Below are 7,058 nucleotides of genomic sequence, written 5' to 3'. Positions count from 1 at the left end.
ACCACAACGAAGAGCAGGCCCTGCTCACTGCAACTACAGAAAGCCCACGTGCAGCAACAAAGATGCAACGCAGCCAAAAAAAAAAAAAGAAATAATCAGGTTTAGATGCTGTACACTAATACCAATAAGATATATTTTAATTTACTTTTGCAATCAGTATAGAAATTATTAAAGCAATTCTTTATTGAGAATCACAAGTTATATGTGGCTCCATTAACAATTATCGACCTTTCTCTTTCATAACTTGAAGAGAATGTTTTGTTCCCCTTAGAACAAAATACTTTTCTACTGTTTGTTGGCTAATCATCATGATTTACTTCTTTTTTTTTTTTTTTTTTTTTTTTTTTTTTGCAGTACGCCGGCCTCTCACCGTCGCAGCCTCTCCCTCTGCGGAGCACAGGCTCCGGACACACAGGCCCAGCGGCCATGGCTCATGGGCCCAGCCGCTCTGCGGCATGTGGGATCCTCCCAGACCGGGGCACGAACCCACGTCCCCTGCATCGGCAGGCGGACCCTCAACCACTGCGCCACCAGGGAAGCCCATGATTTACTTCTTAATCAATTTAGACTGCCATAACAAATTACCATAGACTAGGTAGCTTAAACAACAAACATTTTTTATCACAATTCCAGAGGCTGGAAGTCTGAGATCAGGGTGCCTGCATGTTCGGGTTCTTGGTGAGGGCCCTCTTCCTGGTTTACTTGCTATGTCCTCATATGGCTGAAACAGCTAGCTGTCTCTGGCCTTTTCTTATAAAGGCACTAATCCCATTCAGGAGGGCTCCCATGACTCAATTACTTCCCAAAGGCCCCACCTCCAAATACCATCACATTGCCATTAGGGTTTCAACACATGAATTTTGGAGGGACACAAGCATCCAGTCCATAACATTTACTAATTTTGTTAGAACAAGATACTTTATTGCCATCAGCCAGAAGAGTTATGTTTGTATAATAAATGTACAAATAGCCCATCTCTGGACCTAACTCAAAGTTTTAATAGAAGTACAAAAATATGTCACAAAGACAAAAATGCTGCAATGAAAATGGTGCCTCTTAGAGGTGGTAACTTGTGCAGTGCATGACCTGAACAACTGTATGAATCCAACATTAGTTTAGTCTCAATTTTGTAGATCTTCTATACATCAGGCATTTTACTAGGTGTCAAAAATACAAGCATGAAATAGATGTAGTTCTGATTGTCATGGTACTCACTATAGAGTAAATTTCTATAGTTTTTCAAAAATCTTTTCTAAGGAAAACATAATTTTTATTCATTCACTTATTCACTCAACAAATAACTCTCGTGTCTTTTAAGTATACTGGTATTGCTCTAATATTGGAGCATAAAAAAGTCCTTTTCTTACCTCAATATACACTTAAAATTATTTGTGTTGTATTTCCATATGTTTCTACTTTGGGGGTAATATCTACATTGTCTAAGTTTGATCTTTATATTCAATTTTCAAGGCAGCTAAGTCATGTGACAACATTCTGTAATAGAAAGATCAGTGGGTAGCTTTTTAAATGGTTTTTAAAAATGCCAAGTTAATGGAAAAGGTTTTCTTTGTCCTTTGGCATAGGGCTCATCATAATGCCTTGCAAGCTGACAACGCATGATGATGGAAAGGATTTAGAAAGTGACATCACACTGCACTGACTCTTTGGACCATCCTGCTACCTAAGAGTCCAGCCTCTCTAGCACCAAGAAGAGAGAATCTCAAGAGGTCACCACTTAAAAATTAGAATCACAAACTCTTTCATTATCATCTCTTTATTGGAAAGAGAGTCAATATTGACGATAAATACTGTTTCAAATGCTCCTTACTGGTCCTCTTCCCTTGATAGATGAACCTGGATAATCTGTGCCACACAATCTAGTTCCTACAACTAGTTTCTCTAGCATGAAAAGTACTTTTTTTTAATGACACCTTTTTGGCTTACATGGTGCAAATAAGAATTTCTTCCACTAGAGAGAGGGACACCTGGTGCCTGGTAGCTTGAATATGTTGATATCAATTGCTATTTGCATATCTGGCAGGTTCCTGTCTGGCAGGTTCCTGTCTGGCAGATTGCCACCACCTCCTCAATGATTCAGCTTAAACTTACCCCATTGAGTATAACCTCCAATGAGAGTTAGTTCAGAGTAGGTAAGTTCTTAACATGGGACATTTTATTTGTTCCTCCAAGAGAGAGAAAACACCAAATAACCAAATTTGCAGAATTCAATTCACAAGGTAGATAAAATGGCTAGGGCTAAATGAGTTTACTAGCATCGTTCTGAGAAGAAAAATAAAAAGTAAATACATTGGTGTCTTTTGCACTCCTCTCCCCTGGCAGCTGGAAAGCTTTTGAAAGGATCATTATCTCTTATCTGTTTTCTGTTACCCACCATACTGCGAAGTATGGTGCCTCTAGGCCTTATGATGGAGGCTTCATGCTATACTGAACAGTCTCTACCTACATTCCCTCCCTAGACTAAAGAATTATAGTGAAGGACTTCCCTGGTGGCGCAGTGGTTGAGAGTCCGCCTGCCGGTGCAGGGGACACGGATTCGTGCCCCGGTTTGGGAAGATCCCACATGCTGCGGAGCGGCTGGGCCTGTGAGGCATGGCCGCTGAGCCTGCGCGTCCGAAGCCTGTGCTCTGCAACGGGAGAGACCACAACAGTGAGAGGCCCACATACCGCAAAAAAATAATAATAATAATAATGAAGTAAGTGTGCTGTCTTCTGACTGCCCCTAGGGAAAGAGGTCCAGAAAAATCATCATGCTGTTTAAATTTGTTATTCTGCAATTGTGATACCAATTCTGTGTCATGATGCCATTTTCTGATTTGACGGGGTTAGGTTAGGATTATGATAGGTTAGGATTATGTAATTTACTTCTAGGTATCAAATTTTGTTAAATCACATTCTCTGACATATAATGATTGTGATGGTAGGGATGTGAGAGATTTTAATGCATCAATTGCCTACCAATAGTATAATCAATATTCACTCTGGAATATTCTCCAGGTGTGTTCCAATGGGATATTTTGTGGCAAAGTGTAAGAGTATTATGTTCTTAATATTATCATGTATTTTTCTATTGCTGATTCAAATTCATTTTACTTTTCAGTAATGGAAGAGAGTTCTAAAGAAGACATTAAACAGGTAGGACTTTATAGATTGATTCATTACTTTTTTTTTAAACATCTTTATTGGAGAATAATTGCTTAACCATGGTGTGTTAGTTTCTGCATTATAACAAAGTGAATCAGTTATACATATACATATATCCCCATATCTCTTCCCTCTTCCATCTCCCTCCCTCCCACCCTCACTATCCTACCCCTCTAGGTGGTCACAAAGCACGGAGCTGATCTCCCTGTGCTATGCGGCTGCTTCCCACCAGCTACCTATTTTACGTTTGGTAGTGTATATATATCCATGCCACTCTCTCGCTTTGTCACAGCTTATCCTTCCACCTCCCCGTATCCTCAACTCCATTCTCTAGTAGGTCTGCATCTTTATTCCCATCTTGCTCCTAGGTTCTTCATAACCATTTTTTTTCTTTTTACATTCCATATATATGTGTTAGCATATGGTATTTTTCTCTTTCTGACTTACTTCACTCTGTATGACAGACTCTAGGTCCATCCACCTCACCACAAATAACTCAATTTCGTTTCTTTTTATGGCTGGTAATATTCCATTGTATATATGTGCCACATCTTCTTTATCCATTCATCTGTCGGTGGACACTTAGGTTGCTTCCATGTCCTGGCTATTGTAAATAGAGCTGCAATGAACATTGTGGTACATGACTTTTTGAATTATGGTTTTCTCAGGGTATGTGCCCAGTAGTGGGATTGCTGTGTCATATGGTAGTTCTATTTGTAGTTTTTTAAGGAACCTCCATACTGTTCTCCATAGTGGCTGTATCAATTTACATTCCCACCAACAGTGCAAGAGGGTTCCCTTTTCTCCACACCCTCTCCAGCATTTATTATTTCTAGATTTTTTTATAATGGCCATTGTGACCAGTGTGAGATAATATCTCATTGTAGTTTTGATTTGCATTTCTCTAATGATTAATGATGTTGAGCATTCTTTCATGTGTTTGTTGGCAGTCTGTATATCTTCTTTGGGGAAATCTCGATTTAGGTCTTCTACCCATTTTTGGATTGGGTTGTTTTTTTGACATTGAGCTACATGAGCTGCTTGTAAATTTTGGAGATTAATCCTTTGTCAGTTGCTTCATTTGCAAATATTTTCTCCCATTCTGAGGGTTGTCTTTTCATCTTGTTTATGGTTTCCTTTGATGTGCAAAAACTTTTCATTTTCACCAGGTCCAATTTGTTTATTTTTATTTCCATTTCTCTAGGAGGTGGGTCAAAAAGGATCTTGCTGTGATTTATGTCATAGAGTGTTCTACCTATGTTTTCGTCTAAGAGTTTGATAGTGTCTGGCCTTAAATTTAGGTCTTTAATCCATTTTGAGTTTATTTTTGTGTGTGGTGTTTGGGAGTATTCTAATTTCATTCTTTTACATGTATTTGTCCAGTTTTTCCAGCACCACTTATTGAAGAGGCTGTCTTTTCTCCATTGTGTATTCTCGCCTCCTTTATCAAAGATAAGGTGACCATGTGTGCGTGGGTTTATCTCTGGGCTTTCTATCCTGTTCCATTGATCTATCTTTCTGTTTTTGTGCCAGTACCAGACTGCCTTGATTACTGTAGCCTTGTAGTATAGTCTGAAGTCAGGGAGCTTGATTCCTCCAGCTCCGTTTTTCGTTCTCAAGATTGCTTTGGCTATTCGGGGTCTTTTGTGTTTCCATAAAAATTGTGAAATTTTTTGTTCTAGTTCTGTGAAAAATGCCACTGGTAGTTGGATAGGGATTGCATTGAATCTGTACATTCTTTGGGTAGTACAATCATTTTCACAATGTTGGTTCTTCCAATCCAAGAACATGGTATATCTGTCCATCTATTTGTATCATCTTTAATTTCTTTCATCAGTGTCTTATAATTTTCTGCATACAGGTCTTTTGTCTCCTGAGGTAGGTTTATTCCTAGATATTTTATTCTTTTTGTTGCATTGGTAAATGGGAGTGTTTTCTTAACTTCACTTTCAGATTTTTCATCATTAGTGTATAGAGATACAAGAGATTTCTGTGCATTAATTTTGTATCCTGCTACTTTACCAAATTCATTGATTAGCTCTAGTAGTTTTCTGGTAGCATCTTTAGGATTCTCTATGTATAGTATCATGTCATCTGCAAACAGTGACATTTTTACTTCTTCTTTTCCGATCTGGATTCCTTTTATTTCTTTTTCTTCTCTGATTGCTGTGGCTAAAACTTCCAAAACTATGTTGAATAATAGTGGTGAGAGTGGGCAACCTTGTCTTGTTCCTGATCTTAGAGGAAATGGTTTCAGTTTTTCACCATTGAGGACGATGTTGGCTGTGGGTCGGTCATATATGGCCTTTATTATGTTGAGGTAAGTTCCCTCTCTGGCTACTTTCTGGAGGGTTTTTACCATAAATGGGTGTTGAATTTTGTCAAAAGCTTTCTGTGCATCTACTGAGGTGAACATATGGTTTTTCTCCTTCAATTCATTACCTTTTAAATAGGGAAATGAAAAGAAATGGAACTAACATTAATTCAGTGTTTTACTCTGGTCTAGATATAATATTATGTGGTTAACTTACATTCTCTGCATAACCATACTAGCTTTGCAAGGTTGCCATGCTATCATTTTCTTCTTTTTATTAATTACAAAATTGCTGTTCAGGGAGATTGATTAATTGGCCCAACATCCCGTAGTTAAGAAGTGGCTGAACCATAATTTAATTCCCAGCCTGCTAGGCTTCCAAATCCATTCCTCTCCCCATAGCATCTTTGCATTAATAGTATCCAGATACAGGATCAAGTTAAGAGATACTTCGTGAAATCTGATTTAGCTATATGTTTGCTTTTTAAATTTTTTTTTTCCTGAGAAACCTGATTGGACCTAGAGTTTGTTCATTCTGTTTCATAGATAAAGTAGTAATCAATACTTTGTTTTCATAAATGAGAATGTGTTGTATCCCCTGAGATGTCTCTTACCCCCAACCCCTGCTCCTGGATTCTTTTCCTTTCAACATACTTCAAATATAGTAACAAGTTGGTACCATTTTCATTATATGGTAATTGTAAAGCCAGCATATTGTGAAAACTAAAAACAAAATGTTTACAGTATAATTGAAAATCACCCTTATGATAAGACAGAAGAAGCCACTTCACAGAGCTGAAGGAGCACCAGAGTAGAAATAGTAGGATGGGATTTTGATCCTAGTTTTACCAATATTTGACCTGTGTCACTTCTGGCAAGTAATACATTTATAAAATAAAAGGATGTTTAAAAAAGAAAGACGTACAAAAAAGATGGAAGTAAAAGGGCATAACAAAATATCAGTACAAAAATTGGATGCTTTAATGCTAAACCTAAGAAAAGATCTGAAACATGTCTTAAAGAATAGTCCTCTCCTTCTCCATTCACCAAATGATGATAGTAGGCAGCAGATGGTATACTGTTAACTAATGATAGAAGACCGCTGGTGAAGTCCTAGTTTGCCTTTATCCTTAGTGTTATGCAACCTACATAGACTCTGCACTCCTAAAACAGAAAAAAAGGTTGGGAAGATGATTCATATGAATTACATCCACTTAAAAAGTCAGTTTCTAGTTACTTTAAATGAACTCAAGCCCCATAAGTTATTGTAGAGTTCTGAAAGAATTTGATGAAACAACTCATGACCTTGGACAGTAAATTTCTGAGTCAAGATGGTTTGCTTGAGGTGCTACATAGATAGATATAAGCTTCACAAGGACAAGAGACTTGTTACTATTGTTCCCTGGTATATCCACAGCTTTGAGCAATTATCTAGCATGCATTAATAGCTTGACACAAGTCCCTGACAAAATTCCAAAATCTATTTTTTTATTAGTTTCTGCTTTATAACAAAGTGAATCAGTCATACATATACATCTGTTCCCATATTTTTTTAAAGTCTGTGGACACATAGAAAAGAAAG

The sequence above is a fragment of the Hyperoodon ampullatus genome, assembly GCF_949752795.1.
Source record: "Hyperoodon ampullatus genome assembly, chromosome: 9".
In the NCBI taxonomy this organism is placed as follows: domain Eukaryota; kingdom Metazoa; phylum Chordata; class Mammalia; order Artiodactyla; family Ziphiidae; genus Hyperoodon; species Hyperoodon ampullatus.
Note: the sequence above shows the minus strand (reverse complement) of the source record.